Raw genomic sequence first — 17,759 nt, forward strand, 5'->3', positions numbered from 1 at the left:
ATCCCCCCATGGACACGATGTACTAAAACGGAGTAGGGAAGCCATCCTGGTGGCCCACTCAAGTCTGTTTCACCAAGCTAGGCTTCACAGAGGGTCTGGTTCCCTCCAGGAAGCCTAGCCTCCCCAACCTTACCCCTAATTAGAGTCTTGGCCCTAATTTTCTTGTGCAACTGAAACATTTCCCCGTCCAAATGGTGTACAAAAAGAAAGTAGGCAAGCTATCCCGATGGCCCACTCAGTCTGTTTCACCAAGCTAGGCTGCACCGAAGCCCAGGATCACGCTTGGGATCCGCAGTCTCCCCAACCCTAACTTGAGTTTTAACAGAAATTTTCTTGTGCAACTGAAACGATACCCCATCCTTACAGTGCATAGAAAGCCAGTAGGAAAGCTATCCCGATGGCCCACTCAGTCTGTTTCACCAAGTTAGGCTACACCGAAGCCCAGGATCCCGCCTGGGAAGCCCAGTCTCCCCAACCGTAACCCTAACTTGAGTCTTAACCCTAATTTTCTTGTGCAAGTGAAACATCCCCCCGTCCATACGGTTTAGAAAAAGTCAGTAGGCAAGCCATCCCGATTGCCAACTCAATCTGTTCCACCAAGCTAGCCTTCACAGAGGCCCTGGTTGCTGCCTGGGAACCACAGTCTCCCCAACCCAGCCCTAACTTGGGTATTCTTAACCCTAATTTTCTTGTGCAAGTGAAACATCCCCCCGTCCATACGGTTTAGAAAAAGTCAGTAGGCAAGCCATCCCGATTGCCAACTCAATCTGTTCCACCAAGCTAGCCTTCACAGAGGCCCTGGTTGCTGCCTGGGAAGCACAGTCTCCCCAACCCAGCCATACCTTGGGTATTAATCCTAATTTTCCTGTCCAACTGAAACATCCCCTCGACCATACAGCATACAAAAAGACAGTAGGCAAGCAATCCTGATGGCCCACTCAGTCTGTTTCACCAGGCTCGGCTTCCTCGAGGCCGTAGTTCCTGCATGGGAAGCCCTGCCTCCATAACCCTAACCCTAATTTGGGTTTTAATGCTAATGTTCTTCTGCAATGGAAACATCCCCCCATGGATATGGTGTACTAAAACGGAGTAGGGAAGCCATCCTGGTGGCCCACTCAAGTCTGTTTCACCAAGCTAGGCTTCACAGAGGGTCTGGTTCCCTCCAGGGAAGCCTAGCCTCCCCAACCTTACGCCTAACTAGAGTCTTGGCCCTAATTTTCTTGTGCAACTGAAACATTCCCCCGTCCAAACGGTGTACAAAAAGAAAATAGGCAAGCTATCCCGATGGCCCACTCAGTCTGTTTCACCAAGCTAGGCTGCACCGAAGCCCAGGATCACGCTTGGGATCCGCAGTCTCCCCAACCCTAACCCTAACTTGAGTTTTAACACAAATTTTCTTGTGCAACTGAAACGATACCCCGTCCTTACAGTGCACAGAAAGCCAGTAGGAAAGCTATCCCGATGGCCCACTCAGTCTGTTTCACCAAGCTAGGCTACACCGAAGCCCAGGATCCGCCTGGGAAGCCCAGTCTCCCCAACCCTAACCCTAACTTGAGTCTTAACCCTAATTTTCTTGTGCAAGTGAAACATCCCCCCGTCCATACGGTTTAGAAAAAGTCAGTAGGCAAGCCATCCCGATTGCCAACTCAATCTGTTCCACCAAGCTAGCCTTCACAGAGGCCCTGGTTCCTGCCTGGGAAGCCCGGTCTCACCAACCCTAACCCTAACTTGAGTCTTCTTAACCCTAATTTTCTTGTGCAAGTGAAACATCCCCCCGTCCATACGGTTTAGAAAAAGTCAGTAGGCAAGCCATCCCGATTGCCAACTCAATCTGTTCCACCAAGCTAGCCTTCACAGAGGCCCTGGTTGCTGCCTGGGAAGCAAAGTCTCCCCAACCCAGCCATACCTTGGGTATTAATCCTAATTTTCCTGAGCAACTGAAACATCCCCTCGTCCATACAGCGTACAAAAAGACTGTAGGCAAGCAATCCTGATGGCCCACTCAGTCTGTTTCACCAGGCTCGGATTCATCGAGGCCGTAGTTCCTGCCTGGGAAGCCCAGCCTCCATAACCCTAACCCTAATTTGGGTCTTAATGCTAATGTTCTTCTGCAACGGAAACATCCCCCCATGGACACGATGTACTAAAACGGAGTAGGGAAGCCATCCTGGTGGCCCACTCAAGTCTGTTTCACCAAGCTAGGCTTCACAGAGGGTCTGGTTCCCTCCAGGAAGCCTAGCCTCCCCAACCTTACCCCTAACTAGAGTCTTGGCCCTAATTTTCTTGTGCAACTGAAACATTTTCCCGTCCAAACGGTGTACAAAAAGAAAGTAGGCAAGCTATCCCGATGGCCCACTCAGTCTGTTTCACCAAGCTGGGCTGCACCGAAGCCCAGGATTACGCTTGGGATCCGCAGTCTCCCCAACCCTAACCCTAACTTGAGTTTTTACACAAATTTTCTTGTGCAACTGAAACGATACCCTGTCCTTACAGTGCACAGAAAGCCAGTAGGAAAGCTATCCCGATGGCCCACTCAGTCTGTTTCACCAAGCTAGGCTACACTGAAGCCCAGGATCCTGCCTGGGAAGCCCAGTCTCCCCAACCCTGACCCTAACTTGAGTCTTAACCCTAATTTTCTTGTGCAAGTGAAACATCCCCCCGTCCATACGGTTTAGAAAAAGTCAGTAGGCAAGCCATCCCGATTGCCAACTCAATCTGTTCCACCAAGCTAGCCTTCACAGAGGCCCTGGTTGAGCCTGGGAAGCACAGTCTCCCCAACCCAGCCATACCTTGGGTATTAATCCTAATTGTCCTGTGCAACTGAAACATCCCCTCGTCCATACAGCATACAAAAAGACAGTAGGCAAGCAATCCTGATGGCCCACTCAGTCTGTTTCACCAGGCTCGGCTTCATCGAGGCCGTAGTTCCTGCCTGGGAAGCCCAGCCTCCATAACCCTAACCCTAATTTGGGTCTTAATGCTAATGTTCTTCTGCAACGGAAACATCCCCCCATGGACACGATGTACTAAAACGGAGTAGGGAAGCCATCCTGGTGGCCCACTCAAGTCTGTTTCACCAAGCTAGGCTTCACAGAGGGTCTGGTTCCCTCCAGGAAGCCTAGCCTCCCCAACCTTAACCGTAACTAGAGTCTTGGCACTAATTTTCTTGTGCAACTGAAACATTCCCCCGTCCAAACGGTGTACAAAAAGAAAGTAGGCAAGCTATCCCGATGGCCCACTCAGTCTGTTTCACCAAGCTAGGCTGCACCGAAGCCCAGGATCACGCTTGGGATCCGCAGTCTCCCCAACCCTAACCCTAACTTGAGTTTTTACACAAATTTTCTTGTGCAACTGAAACGATACCCCGTCCTTACAGTGCACAGAAAGCCAGTAGGAAAGCTATCCCGATGGCCCACTCAGTCTGTTTCACCAAGCTAGGCTACACCGAAGCCCAGGATCCCGCCTGGGATCCGCAGTCTCCCCAACCCTAACCCCAACTTGAGTTTTAACAGAAATTTTCTTGTGCAACTGAAACGATACCCCGTCCTTACAGTGCACAGAAAGCCAGTAGGAAAGCTATCCCGATGGCCCACTCAGTCTGTTTCACCAAGCTAGGCTACACCGAAGCCCAGGATCCCGCCTGGGAAGCCCAGTCTCCCCAACCCTAACCCTAACTTGAGTCTTAACCCTAATTTTCTTGTGCAAGTGAAACATCCCCCCGTCCATACGGTTTAGAAAAAGTCAGTAGGCAAGCGAACCCGATTGCCAACTCAATCTGTTCCACCAAGCTAGCCTTCACAGAGGCCCTGGTTCCTGCCTGGGAAGCCCGGTCTCACCAACCCTAACCCTAACTTGAGTCTTCTTAACCCTAATTTTCTTGTGCAAGTGAAACATCCCCCCGTCCATACGGTTTAGAAAAAGTCAGTAGGCAAGCCATCCCGATTGCCAACTCAATCTGTTCCACCAAGCTAGCCTTCACAGAGGCCCTGGTTGCTGCCTGGGAAGCACAGTCTCCCCAACCCAGCCCTAACTTGGGTATTAATCCTAATTTTCCTGTCAACTGAAACATCCCCTCGTCCATACAGCGTACAAAAAGACAGTAGGCAAGCAATCCTGATGGCCCACTCAGTCTGTTTCACCAGGCTCGGATTCATCGAGGCCGTAGTTCCTGCCTGGGAAGCCCAGCCTCCATAACCCTAACCCTAATTTGGGTCTTAATACTAATGTTCTTCTGCAACGGAAACATCCCCCCATGGACACGATGTACTAAAACGGAGTAGGGAAGCCATCCTGGTGGCCCACTCAAGTCTGTTTCACCAAGCTAGGCTTCACAGAGGGTCTGGTTCCCTCCAGGAAGCCTAGCCTCCCCAACCTTACCCCTAACTAGAGTCTTGGCCCTAATTTTCTTGTGCAACTGAAACATTTCCCCGTCCAAATGGTGTACAAAAAGAAAGTAGGCAAGCTATCCCGATGGCCCACTCAGTCTGTTTCACCAAGCTAGGCTGCACCGAAGCCCAGGATCACGCTTGGGATCCGCAGTCTCCCCAACCCTAACCCTAACTTGAGTTTTAACAGAAATTTTCTTGTGCAACTGAAACGATACCCCGTCCTTACAGTGCACAGAAAGCCAGTAGGAAAGCTATCCCGATGGCCCACTCAGTCGGTTTCACCAAGCTAGGCTACACCGAAGCCCAGGATCCCGCCTGGGAAGCCCAGTCTCCCCAACCCTGACCCTAACTTGAGTCTTAACCCTAATTTTCTTGTGCAAGTGAAACATCCCCCCGTCCATACGGTTTAGAAAAAGTCAGTAGGCAAGCCATCCCGATTGCCAACTCAATCTGTTCCACCAAGCTAGCCTTCACAGAGGCCCTGGTTGAGCCTGGGAAGCACAGTCTCCCCAACCCAGCCATACCTTGGGTATTAATCCTAATTGTCCTGTGCAACTGAAACATCCCCTCGTCCATACAGCATACAAAAAGACAGTAGGCAAGCAATCCTGATGGCCCACTCAGTCTGTTTCACCAGGCTCGGCTTCATCGAGGCCGTAGTTCCTGCCTGGGAAGCCCAGCCTCCATAACCCTAACCCTAATTTGGGTCTTAATGCTAATGTTCTTCTGCAACGGAAACATCCCCCCATGGACACGATGTACTAAAACGGAGTAGGGAAGCCATCCTGGTGGCCCACTCAAGTCTGTTTCACCAAGCTAGGCTTCACAGAGGGTCTGGTTCCCTCCAGGAAGCCTAGCCTCCCCAACCTTAACCGTAACTAGAGTCTTGGCACTAATTTTCTTGTGCAACTGAAACATTCCCCCGTCCAAACGGTGTAGAAAAAGAAAGTAGGCAAGCTATCCCGATGGCCCACTCAGTCTTTTTCACCAAGCTAGGCTGCACCGAAGCCCAGGATCACGCTTGGGATCCGCAGTCTCCCCAACCCTAACCCTAACTTGAGTTTTTACACAAATTTTCTTGTGCAACTGAAACGATACCCCGTCCTTACAGTGCACAGAAAGCCAGTAGGAAAGCTATCCCGATGGCCCACTCAGTCTGTTTCACCAAGCTAGGCTACACCGAAGCCCAGGATCCCGCCTGGGATCCGCAGTCTCCCCAACCCTAACCCTAACTTGAGTTTTAACAGAAATTTTCTTGTGCAACTGAAACGATACCCCGTCCTTACAGTGCACAGAAAGCCAGTAGGAAAGCTATCCCGATGCCCCACTCAGTCTGTTTCACCAAGCTAGGCTACACCGAAGCCCAGGATCCCGCCTGGGAAGCCCAGTCTCCCCAACCCTGACCCTAACTTGAGTCTTAACCCTAATTTTCTTGTGCAAGTGAAACATCCCCCCGTCCATACGGTTTAGAAAAAGTCAGTAGGCAAGCGAACCCGATTGCCAACTCAATCTGTTCCACCAAGCTAGCCTTCACAGAGGCCCTGGTTCCTGCCTGGGAAGCCCGGTCTCACCAACCCTAACCCTAACTTGAGTCTTCTTAACCCTAATTTTCTTGTGCAAGTGAAACATCCCCCCGTCCATACGGTTTAGAAAAAGTCAGTAGGCAAGCCATCCCGATTGCCAACTCAATCTGTTCCACCAAGCTAGCCTTCACAGAGGCCCTGGTTGCTGCTTGGGAAGCACAGTCTCCCCAACCCAGCCCTAACTTGGGTATTAATCCTAATTTTCCTGTGCAACTGAAACATCCCCTCGTCCATACAGCGTACAAAAAGACAGTAGGCAAGCAATCCTGAAGGCCCACTCAGTCTGTTTCACCAGGCTCGGATTCATCGAGGCCGTAGTTCCTGCCTGGGAAGCCCAGCCTCCATAACCCTAACCCTAATTTGGGTCTTAATGCTTATGTTCTTCTGCAACGGAAACATCCCCCCATGGACACGATGTACTAAAACGGAGTAGGGAAGCCATCCTGGTGGCCCACTCAAGTCTGTTTCACCAAGCTAGGCTTCACAGAGGGTCTGGTTCCCTCCAGGAAGCCTAGCCTCCCCAACCTTACCCCTAACTAGAGTCTTGGCCCTAATTTTCTTGTGCAACTGAAACATTTCCCCGTCCAAATGGTGTACAAAAAGAAAGTAGGCAAGCTATCCCGATGGCCCACTCAGTCTGTTTCACCAAGCTAGGCTGCACCGAAGCCCAGGATCACGCTTGGGATCCGCAGTCTCCCCAACCCTAACCCTAACTTGAGTTTTAACAGAAATTTTCTTGTGCAACTGAAACGATACCCCGTCCTTACAGTGCACAGAAAGCCAGTAGGAAAGCTATCCCGATGGCCCACTCAGTCTGTTTCACCAAGCTAGGCTACACCGAAGCCCAGGATCCCGCCTGGGAAGCCCAGTCTCCCCAACCCTAACCCTAACTTGAGTCTTAACCCTAATTTTCTTGTGCAAGTGAAACATCCCCCCGTCCATACGGTTTAGAAAAAGTCAGTAGGCAAGCCATCCCGATTGCCAGCTCAATCTGTTCCACCAAGCTAGCCTTCACAGAGGCCCTGGTTGCTGCCTGGGAAGCACAGTCTCCCCAACCCAGCCATACCTTGGGTATTAATCCTAATTTTCCTGTGCAACTGAAACATCCCCTCGACCATACAGCATACAAAAAGACAGTAGGCAAGCAATCCTGATGGCCCACTCAGTCTGTTTCACCAGGCTCGGCTTCATCGAGGCCGTAGTTCCTGCCTAGGAAGCCAAGCCTCCATAACCCTAACCCTATTTTGGGTCTTAATGCTAATGTACTTCTGCAACGGAAACATCCCCCCATGGACACAATGTAGTAAAACGGAGTAGGGAAGCCATCCTGGTGGCCCACTCAAGTCTGTTTCACCAAGCTAGGCTTCACAGAGGGTCTGGTTCCCTCCAGGAAGCCTAGCCTCCCCAACCTTAACCCTAACTAGAGTCCTGGCCCTAATTTTCTTGTGCAACTGAAACATTCCCCCGTCCAAACGGTGTACAAAAAGAAAGTAGGAAAGCTATCCCGATGGCCCACTCAGTCTGTTTCACCAAGCTAGGCTACACCGAAGCCCAGGATCCCGCCTGGGAAGCCCAGTCTCCCCAACCGTAACCCTAACTTGAGTCTTAACCCTAATTTTCTTGTGCAAGTGAAACATCCCCCCGTCCATACGGTTTAGAAAAAGTCAGTAGGCAAGCCATCCCGATTGCCAACTCAATCTGTTCCACCAAGCTAGCCTTCACAGAGGCCCTGGTTGCTGCCTGGGAACCACAGTCTCCCCAACCCAGCCCTAACTTGGGTATTCTTAACCCTAATTTTCTTGTGCAAGTGAAACATCCCCCCGTCCATACGGTTTAGAAAAAGTCAGTAGGCAAGCCATCCCGATTGCCAACTCAATCTGTTCCACCAAGCTAGCCTTCACAGAGGCCCTGGTTGCTGCCTGGGAAGCACAGTCTCCCCAACCCAGCCATACCTTGGGTATTAATCCTAATTTTCCTGTCCAACTGAAACATCCCCTCGACCATACAGCATACAAAAAGACAGTAGGCAAGCAATCCTGATGGCCCACTCAGTCTGTTTCACCAGGCTCGGCTTCCTCGAGGCCGTAGTTCCTGTATGGGAAGCCCTGCCTCCATAACCCTAACCCTAATTTGGGTTTTAATGCTAATGTTCTTCTGCAATGGAAACATCCCCCCATGGATATGGTGTACTAAAACGGAGTAGGGAAGCCATCCTGGTGGCCCACTCAAGTCTGTTTCACCAAGCTAGGCTTCACAGAGGGTCTGGTTCCCTCCAGGGAAGCCTAGCCTCCCCAACCTTACGCCTAACTAGAGTCTTGGCCCTAATTTTCTTGTGCAACTGAAACATTCCCCCGTCCAAACGGTGTACAAAAAGAAAATAGGCAAGCTATCCCGATGGCCCACTCAGTCTGTTTCACCAAGCTAGGCTGCACCGAAGCCCAGGATCACGCTTGGGATCCGCAGTCTCCCCAACGCTAACCCTAACTTGAGTTTTAACACAAATTTTCTTGTGCAACTGAAACGATACCCCGTCCTTACAGTGCACAGAAAGCCAGTAGGAAAGCTATCCCGATGGCCCACTCAGTCTGTTTCACCAAGCTAGGCTACACCGAAGCCCAGGATCCCGCCTGGGAAGCCCAGTCTCCCCAACCCTAACCCTAACTTGAGTCTTAACCCTAATTTTCTTGTGCAAGTGAAACATCCCCCCGTCCATACGGTTTAGAAAAAGTCAGTAGGCAAGCCATCCCGATTGCCAACTCAATCTGTTCCACCAAGCTAGCCTTCACAGAGGCCCTGGTTGCTGCCTGGGAAGCACAGTCTCCCCAACCCAGCCATACCTTGGGTATTAATCCTAATTTTCCTGTGCAACTGAAACATCCCCTCGACCATACAGCATACAAAAAGACAGTAGGCAAGCAATCCTGATGGCCCACTCAGTCTGTTTCACCAGGCTCGGCTTCATCGAGGCCGTAGTTCCTGCCTAGGAAGCCAAGCCTCCATAACCCTAACCCTATTTTGGGTCTTAATGCTAATGTACTTCTGCAACGGAAACATCCCCCCATGGACACAATGTAGTAAAACGGAGTAGGGAAGCCATCCTGGTGGCCCACTCAAGTCTGTTTCACCAAGCTAGGCTTCACAGAGGGTCTGGTTCCCTCCAGGAAGCCTAGCCTCCCCAACCTTAACCCTAACTAGAGTCCTGGCCCTAATTTTCTTGTGCAACTGAAACATTCCCCCGTCCAAACGGTGTACAAAAAGAAAGTAGGCAAGCTATCCCGATGGCCCACTCAGTCTGTTTCACCAAGCTGGGCTGCACCGAAGCCCAGGATTACGCTTGGGATCCGCAGTCTCCCCAACCCTAACCCTAACTTGAGTTTTTACACAAATTTTCTTGTGCAACTGAAACGATACCCTGTCCTTACAGTGCACAGAAAGCCAGTAGGAAAGCTATCCCGATGGCCCACTCAGTCTGTTTCACCAAGCTAGGCTACACCGAAGCCCAGGATCCCGCCTGGGAAGCCCAGTCTCCCCAACCCAGCCCTTACTTGGGTATTCTTAACCCTAATTTTCTTGTGCAAGTGAAACATCCCCCCGTCCATACGGTTTAGAAAAAGTCAGTAGGCAAGCCATCCCGATTGCCAACTCAATCTGTTCCACCAAGCTAGCCTTCACAGAGGCCCTGGTTGCTGCCTGGGAAGCACAGTCTCCCCAACCCAGCCATACCTTGGGTATTAATCCTAATTTTCCTGTGCAACTGAAACATCCCCTCGACCATACAGCATACAAAAAGACAGTAGGCAAGCAATCCTGATGGCCCACTCAGTCTGTTTCACCAGGCTCGGCTTCATCGAGGCCGTAGTTCCTGCCTGGGAAGCCCAGCCTCCATAACCATAACCCTAATTTGGGACTTAATGCTAATGTACTTCTGCAACGGAAACATCCCCCCATGGACACGATGTACTAAAACGGAGTAGGGAAGCCATCCTGGTGGCCCACTCAAGTCTGTTTCACCAAGCTAGGCTTCACAGAGGGTCTGGTTCCCTCCAGGAAGCCTAGCCTCCCCAACCTTACCCCTAACTAGAGTCTTGGCCCTAATTTTCTTGTGCAACTGAAACATTTCCCCATCCAAATGGTGTACAAAAAGAAAGTAGGCAAGCTATCCCGATGGCCCACTCAGTCTGTTTCACCAAGCTAGGCTGCACCGAAGCCCAGGATCACGCTTGGGATCCGCAGTCTCCCCAACCCTAACTTGAGTTTTAACAGAAATTTTCTTGTGCAACTGAAACGATACCCCATCCTTACAGTGCATAGAAAGCCAGTAGGAAAGCTATCCCGATGGCCCACTCAGTCTGTTTCACCAAGTTAGGCTACACCGAAGCCCAGGATCCCGCCTGGGAAGCCCAGTCTCCCCAACCGTAACCCTAACTTGAGTCTTAACCCTAATTTTCTTGTGCAAGTGAAACATCCCCCCGTCCATACGGTTTAGAAAAAGTCAGTAGGCAAGCCATCCCGATTGCCAACTCAATCTGTTCCACCAAGCTAGCCTTCACAGAGGCCCTGGTTGCTGCCTGGGAACCACAGTCTCCCCAACCCAGCCCTAACTTGGGTATTCTTAACCCTAATTTTCTTGTGCAAGTGAAACATCCCCCCGTCCATACGGTTTAGAAAAAGTCAGTAGGCAAGCCATCCCGATTGCCAACTCAATCTGTTCCACCACGCTAGCCTTCACAGAGGCCCTGGTTGCTGCCTGGGAAGCACAGTCTCCCCAACCCAGCCATACCTTGGGTATTAATCCTAATTTTCCTGTGCAACTGAAACATCCCCTCGACCATACAGCATACAAAAAGACAGTAGGCAAGCAATCCTGATGGCCCACTCAGTCTGTTTCACCAGGCTCGGCTTCCTCGAGGCCGTAGTTCCTGCATGGGAAGCCCTGCCTCCATAACCCTAACCCTAATTTGGGTTTTAATGCTAATGTTCTTCTGCAATGGAAACATCCCCCCATGGATATGGTGTACTAAAACGGAGTAGGGAAGCCATCCTGGTGGCCCACTCAAGTCTGTTTCACCAAGCTAGGCTTCACAGAGGGTCTGGTTCCCCCCAGGGAAGCCTAGCCTCCCCAACCTTACGCCTAACTAGAGTCTTGGCCCTAATTTTCTTGTGCAACTGAAACATTCCCCCGTCCAAACGGTGTACAAAAAGAAAATAGGCAAGCTATCCCGATGGCCCACTCAGTCTGTTTCACCAAGCTAGGCTGCACCGAAGCCCAGGATCACGCTTGGGATCCGCAGTCTCCCCAACGCTAACCCTAACTTGAGTTTTAACACAAATTTTCTTGTGCAACTGAAACGATACCCCGTCCTTACAGTGCACAGAAAGCCAGTAGGAAAGCTATCCCGATGGCCCACTCAGTCTGTTTCACCAAGCTAGGCTACACCGAAGCCCAGGATCCGCCTGGGAAGCCCAGTCTCCCCAACCCTAACCCTAACTTGAGTCTTAACCCTAATTTTCTTGTGCAAGTGAAACATCCCCCCGTCCATACGGTTTAGAAAAAGTCAGTAGGCAAGCCATCCCGATTGCCAACTCAATCTGTTCCACCAAGCTAGCCTTCACAGAGGCCCTGGTTCCTGCCTGGGAAGCCCGGTCTCACCAACCCTAACCCTAACTTGAGTCTTCTTAACCCTAATTTTCTTGTGCAAGTGAAACATCCCCCCGTCCATACGGTTTAGAAAAAGTCAGTAGGCAAGCCATCCCGATTGCCAACTCAATCTGTTCCACCACGCTAGCCTTCACAGAGGCCCTGGTTGCTGCCTGGGAAGCACAGTCTCCCCAACCCAGCCATACCTTGGGTATTAACCCTAATTTTCCTGTGCAACTGAAACATCCCCTCGACCATACAGCATACAAAAAGACAGTAGGCAAGCAATCCTGATGGCCCACTCAGTCTGTTTCACCAGGCTCGGCTTCATCGAGGCCGTAGTTCCTGCCTAGGAAGCCAAGCCTCCATAACCCTAACCCTATTTTGGGTCTTAATGCTAATGTACTTCTGCAACGGAAACATCCCCCCATGGACACAATGTAGTAAAACGGAGTAGGGAAGCCATCCTGGTGGCCCACTCAAGTCTGTTTCACCAAGCTAGGCTTCACAGAGGGTCTGGTTCCCTCCAGGAAGCCTAGCCTCCCCAACCTTAACCCTAACTAGAGTCCTGGCCCTAATTTTCTTGTGCAACTGAAACATTCCCCCGTCCAAACGGTGTACAAAAAGAAAGTAGGCAAGCTATCCCGATGGCCCACTCAGTCTGTTTCACCAAGCTGGGCTGCACCGAAGCCCAGGATTACGCTTGGGATCCGCAGTCTCCCCAACCCTAACCCTAACTTGAGTTTTTACACAAATTTTCTTGTGCAACTGAAACGATACCCTGTCCTTACAGTGCACAGAAAGCCAGTAGGAAAGCTATCCCGATGGCCCACTCAGTCTGTTTCACCAAGCTAGGCTACACCGAAGCCCAGGATCCCGCCTGGGAAGCCCAGTCTCCCCAACCCAGCCCTTACTTGGGTATTCTTAACCCTAATTTTCTTGTGCAAGTGAAACATCCCCCCGTCCATACGGTTTAGAAAAAGTCAGTAGGCAAGCCATCCCGATTGCCAACTCAATCTGTTCCACCAAGCTAGCCTTCACAGAGGCCCTGGTTGCTGCCTGGGAAGCACAGTCTCCCCAACCCAGCCATACCTTGGGTATTAATCCTAATTTTCCTGTGCAACTGAAACATCCCCTCGACCATACAGCATACAAAAAGACAGTAGGCAAGCAATCCTGATGGCCCACTCAGTCTGTTTCACCAGGCTCGGCTTCATCGAGGCCGTAGTTCCTGCCTGGGAAGCCCAGCCTCCATAACCATAACCCTAATTTGGGACTTAATGCTAATGTACTTCTGCAACGGAAACATCCCCCCATGGACACGATGTACTAAAACGGAGTAGGGAAGCCATCCTGGTGGCCCACTCAAGTCTGTTTCACCAAGCTAGGCTTCACAGAGGGTCTGGTTCCCTCCAGGAAGCCTAGCCTCCCCAACCTTACCCCTAATTAGAGTCTTGGCCCTAATTTTCTTGTGCAACTGAAACATTTCCCCGTCCAAACGGTGTACAAAAAGAAAGTAGGCAAGCTATCCCGATGGCCCACTCAGTCTGTTTCACCAAGCTAGGCTGCACCGAAGCCCAGGATCACGCTTGGGATCCGCAGTCTCCCCAACCCTAACTTGAGTTTTAACAGAAATTTTCTTGTGCAACTGAAACGATACCCCATCCTTACAGTGCATAGAAAGCCAGTAGGAAAGCTATCCCGATGGCCCACTCAGTCTGTTTCACCAAGTTAGGCTACACCGAAGCCCAGGATCCCGCCTGGGAAGCCCAGTCTCCCCAACCGTAACCCTAACTTGAGTCTTAACCCTAATTTTCTTGTGCAAGTGAAACATCCCCCCGTCCATACGGTTTAGAAAAAGTCAGTAGGCAAGCCATCCCGATTGCCAACTCAATCTGTTCCACCAAGCTAGCCTTCACAGAGGCCCTGGTTGCTGCCTGGGAACCACAGTCTCCCCAACCCAGCCCTAACTTGGGTATTCTTAACCCTAATTTTCTTGTGCAAGTGAAACATCCCCCCGTCCATACGGTTTAGAAAAAGTCAGTAGGCAAGCCATCCCGATTGCCAACTCAATCTGTTCCACCAAGCTAGCCTTCACAGAGGCCCTGGTTGCTGCCTGGGAAGCACAGTCTCCCCAACCCAGCCATACCTTGGGTATTAATCCTAATTTTCCTGTCCAACTGAAACATCCCCTCGACCATACAGCATACAAAAAGACAGTAGGCAAGCAATCCTGATGGCCCACTCAGTCTGTTTCACCAGGCTCGGCTTCCTCGAGGCCGTAGTTCCTGCATGGGAAGCCCTGCCTCCATAACCCTAACCCTAATTTGGGTTTTAATGCTAATGTTCTTCTGCAATGGAAACATCCCCCCATGGATATGGTGTACTAAAACGGAGTAGGGAAGCCATCCTGGTGGCCCACTCAAGTCTGTTTCACCAAGCTAGGCTTCACAGAGGGTCTGGTTCCCTCCAGGGAAGCCTAGCCTCCCCAACCTTACGCCTAACTAGAGTCTTGGCCCTAATTTTCTTGTGCAACTGAAACATTCCCCCGTCCAAACGGTGTACAAAAAGAAAGTAGGCAAGCTATCCCGATGGCCCACTCAGTCTGTTTCACCAAGCTAGGCTGCACCGAAGCCCAGGATCACGCTTGGGATCCGCAGTCTCCCCAACGCTAACCCTAACTTGAGTTTTAACACAAATTTTCTTGTGCAACTGAAACGATACCCCGTCCTTACAGTGCACAGAAAGCCAGTAGGAAAGCTATCCCGATGGCCCACTCAGTCTGTTTCACCAAGCTAGGCTACACCGAAGCCCAGGATCCGCCTGGGAAGCCCAGTCTCCCCAACCCTAACCCTAACTTGAGTCTTAACCCTAATTTTCTTGTGCAAGTGAAACATCCCCCCGTCCATACGGTTTAGAAAAAGTCAGTAGGCAAGCCATCCCGATTGCCAACTCAATCTGTTCCACCAAGCTAGCCTTCACAGAGGCCCTGGTTCCTGCCTGGGAAGCCCGGTCTCACCAACCCTAACCCTAACTTGAGTCTTCTTAACCCTAATTTTCTTGTGCAAGTGAAACATCCCCCCGTCCATACGGTTTAGAAAAAGTCAGTAGGCAAGCCATCCCGATTGCCAACTCAATCTGTTCCACCAAGCTAGCCTTCACAGAGGCCCTGGTTGCTGCCTGGGAAGCAAAGTCTCCCCAACCCAGCCATACCTTGGGTATTAATCCTAATTTTCCTGTGCAACTGAAACATCCCCTCGTCCATACAGCGTACAAAAAGACTGTAGGCAAGCAATCCTGATGGCCCACTCAGTCTGTTTCACCAGGCTCGGATTCATCGAGGCCGTAGTTCCTGCCTGGGAAGCCCAGCCTCCATAACCCTAACCCTAATTTGGGTCTTAATGCTAATGTTCTTCTGCAACGGAAACATCCCCCCATGGACACGATGTACTAAAACGGAGTAGGGAAGCCATCCTGGTGGCCCACTCAAGTCTGTTTCACCAAGCTAGGCTTCACAGAGGGTCTGGTTCCCTCCAGGAAGCCTAGCCTCCCCAACCTTAACCGTAACTAGAGTCTTGGCACTAATTTTCTTGTGCAACTGAAACATTCCCCCGTCCAAACGGTGTAGAAAAAGAAAGTAGGCAAGCTATCCCGATGGCCCACTCAGTCTTTTTCACCAAGCTAGGCTGCACCGAAGCCCAGGATCACGCTTGGGATCCGCAGTCTCCCCAACCCCAACCCTAACTTGAGTTTTTACACAAATTTTCTTGTGCAACTGAAACGATACCCCGTCCTTACAGTGCACAGAAAGCCAGTAGGAAAGCTATCCCGATGCCCCACTCAGTCTGTTTCACCAAGCTAGGCTACACCGAAGCCCAGGATCCCGCCTGGGAAGCCCAGTCTCCCCAACCCTGACCCTAACTTGAGTCTTAACCCTAATTTTCTTGTGCAAGTGAAACATCCCCCCGTCCATACGGTTTAGAAAAAGTCAGTAGGCAAGCGAACCCGATTGCCAACTCAATCTGTTCCACCAAGCTAGCCTTCACAGAGGCCCTGGTTCCTGCCTGGGAAGCCCGGTCTCACCAACCCTAACCCTAACTTGAGTCTTCTTAACCCTAATTTTCTTGTGCAAGTGAAACATCCCCCCGTCCATACGGTTTAGAAAAAGTCAGTAGGCAAGCCATCCCGATTGCCAACTCAATCTGTTCCACCAAGCTAGCCTTCACAGAGGCCCTGGTTGCTGCCTGGGAAGCACAGTCTCCCCAACCCAGCCCTAACTTGGGTATTAATCCTAATTTTCCTGTGCAACTGAAACATCCCCTCGTCCATACAGCGTACAAAAAGACAGTAGGCAAGCAATCCTGAAGGCCCACTCAGTCTGTTTCACCAGGCTCGGATTCATCGAGGCCGTAGTTCCTGCCTGGGAAGCCCAGCCTCCATAACCCTAACCCTAATTTGGGTCTTAATGCTTATGTTCTTCTGCAACGGAAACATCCCCCCATGGACACGATGTAGTAAAACGGAGTAGGGAAGCCATCCTGGTGGCCCACTCAAGTCTGTTTCACCAAGCTAGGCTTCACAGAGGGTCTGGTTCCCTCCAGGAAGCCTAGCCTCCCCAACCTTACCCCTAACTAGAGTCTTGGCCCTAATTTTCTTGTGCAACTGAAACATTTCCCCGTCCAAATGGTGTACAAAAAGAAAGTAGGCAAGCTATCCCGATGGCCCACTCAGTCTGTTTCACCAAGCTAGGCTGCACCGAAGCCCAGGATCACGCTTGGGATCCGCAGTCTCCCCAACCCTAACCCTAACTTGAGTTTTAACAGAAATTTTCTTGTGCAACTGAAACGATACCCCGTCCTTACAGTGCACAGAAAGCCAGTAGGAAAGCTATCCCGATGGCCCACTCAGTCTGTTTCACCAAGCTAGGCTACACCGAAGCCCAGGATCCCGCCTGGGAAGCCCAGTCTCCCCAACCCTAACCCTAACTTGAGTCTTAACCCTAATTTTCTTGTGCAAGTGAAACATCCCCCCGTCCATACGGTTTAGAAAAAGTCAGTAGGCAAGCCATCCCGATTGCCAACTCAATCTGTTCCACCAAGCTAGCCTTCACAGAGGCCCTGGTTGCTGCCTGGGAAGCACAGTCTCCCCAACCCAGCCATACCTTGGGTATTAATCCTAATTTTCCTGTGCAACTGAAACATCCCCTCGACCATACAGCATACAAAAAGACAGTAGGCAAGCAATCCTGATGGCCCACTCAGTCTGTTTCACCAGGCTCGGCTTCATCGAGGCCGTAGTTCCTGCCTAGGATGCCAAGCCTCCATAACCCTAACCCTATTTTGGGTCTTAATGCTAATGTACTTCTGCAACGGAAACATCCCCCCATGGACACAATGTAGTAAAACGGAGTAGGGAAGCCATCCTGGTGGCCCACTCAAGTCTGTTTCACCAAGCTAGGCTTCACAGAGGGTCTGCTTCCCTCAAGGAAGCCTAGCCTCCCCAACCTTAACCCTAACTAGAGTCCTGGCCCTAATTTTCTTGTGCAACTGAAACATTCCCCCGTCCAAACGGTGTACAAAAAGAAAGTAGGAAAGCTATCCCGATGGCCCACTCAGTCTGTTTCACCAAGCTAGGCTACACCGAAGCCCAGGATCCCGCCTGGGAAGCCCAGTCTCCCCAACCGTAACCCTAACTTGAGTCTTAACCCTAATTTTCTTGTGCAAGTGAAACATCCCCCCGTCCATACGGTTTAGAAAAAGTCAGTAGGCAAGCCATCCCGATTGCCAACTCAATCTGTTCCACCAAGCTAGCCTTCACAGAGGCCCTGGTTCCTGCCTGGGAAGCCCGGTCTCACCAACCCTAACCCTAACTTGAGTCTTCTTAACCCTAATTTTCTTGTGCAAGTGAAACATCCCCCCGTCCATACGGTTTAGAAAAAGTCAGTAGGCAAGCCATCCCGATTGCCAACTCAATCTGTTCCACCAAGCTAGCCTTCACAGAGGCCCTGGTTGCTGCCTGGGAAGCAAAGTCTCCCCAACCCAGCCATACCTTGGGTATTAATCCTAATTTTCCTGTGCAACTGAAACATCCCCTCGTCCATACAGCGTACAAAAAGACTGTAGGCAAGCAATCCTGATGGCCCACTCAGTC

Source organism: Heloderma suspectum, chromosome 10, assembly GCF_057233095.1.
Source record: "Heloderma suspectum isolate Gila_16-S chromosome 10, 16-S_ref, whole genome shotgun sequence".
Lineage (NCBI taxonomy): Eukaryota > Metazoa > Chordata > Lepidosauria > Squamata > Helodermatidae > Heloderma > Heloderma suspectum.